Source organism: Equus caballus, chromosome X (genome assembly GCF_041296265.1).
Source record: "Equus caballus isolate H_3958 breed thoroughbred chromosome X, TB-T2T, whole genome shotgun sequence".
Classification (NCBI taxonomy): domain Eukaryota; kingdom Metazoa; phylum Chordata; class Mammalia; order Perissodactyla; family Equidae; genus Equus; species Equus caballus.
Genome location: NC_091715.1, coordinates 114,241,959 through 114,243,226, shown reverse-complemented (window position 1 = coordinate 114,243,226; position 1,268 = coordinate 114,241,959). Strand labels below are relative to the sequence as shown.

General features: G+C 40.1%; 1 pseudogene; it reads right to left on the bottom strand.

Annotated features, from left to right (window-relative positions):
• Positions 1-249: 249 nt before the first annotated feature.
• LOC138921986 (ADP-ribosylation factor-like protein 5A pseudogene) lies at positions 250-789 on the bottom strand (annotated as a pseudogene).
• Positions 790-1,268: the final 479 nt, after the last annotated feature.

Here is a 1,268-nt window from a genome sequence, read left to right as displayed (position 1 = left end):
GAGAGGATTCGTTATGAGAATAGTGTCAATCATAGCTTTAAGACCTTGCTTTGGAAGGAACTGATGAGAAAGCAGATTGGAAGGTGAGACTTTGTGTTTGTTTTCAAATAAGTGGTCTTAATTTTTCCTCTTATAGAAAAAGTTTAAATCAGTTTATTATAAATATATCTAAACCATTAATTTTTGCTGCTTTCAGGTAAAGTCCAGCACTTCATTTATACAAAGTCTGTTAGAAGAGGTCAGTAGAGATCATTTAATCTCACGTCGTGAAATCATCCATTCAAGTCCTTGGCATAGTCCCTCACTAGTAAGAACAGAGCATGCCTGCCTGGATATGTCACTGGGGATCTTTAATGGAAGTCAGTTCTAAAAACTGGGAGACTTCTGCTATAGTCAAGCATTCTTTAGCATCTCATTTATCAGCAAAAATCAACAATCCAGCTTCCCTTAAGTTCTCACGTGCTAACATTTTATAGAACTCTTCTCCAGTTACAGAAATTCTTTCTCTGTCTGTACTGTCCACAGCAACTGTTACAAACTCTGTTAGTAGAGTAAATGTTCCAGGAAGAATGAAGAGATTCTTGTCCACCTACATCCCGCATTAGGAAACGTGTACTATTAATCACTCTCTTCTATATTACTTTCTGTTGTAGGGAACGTATGTACAACTTCATTCATAGAAAACCGATAAAGGATGGTAGTTTTCCCTGCATTATCCAGCCCAACAATGATAACTTTATGCTTTTGGTGCTTGAACAGTCTCCATATCCTGGTGGAAAGAATTCTCATTCCTGGGCAGCTGATCCCCCACCCAGGCACCTGGGAAGCCTGGTTTCCCCCAGCTCAGGCTGAAGGGGAAGAGATGTGCTGGAGCTTCTGCTGCTGCTTCTGCTCTGACCAATGGCCAACTTCCTAGGAACCAGAGGGAGGCCCAAGGTCAGGCTGCCCTACCGCATGGAAGGCCCCGATGCTGCATGGCACGCCTGGCCACTGCATTGTCTGTGACGACCCTTGTAGGCTACTATTGTCCCCCAATGACTTTGACTTGTCTTCAAATTCAGTGATTCTTGTTTTTCTGATTGATCAAGTCTAATATTCAAGTTCTCTACTGATTTTTTAATTTTATCTATTGTATTCTTCAGCTCCAGAATTTGTTTCTTTTTTATAATTTTTATCTCATTGTTGCAATGCTTGTTTTGTTCATGTGCTTTCTTGATGTTGTTTGTATCTTTGTTCTCTTGTAGCTTGCTGACCTTCTTTAAAACAAT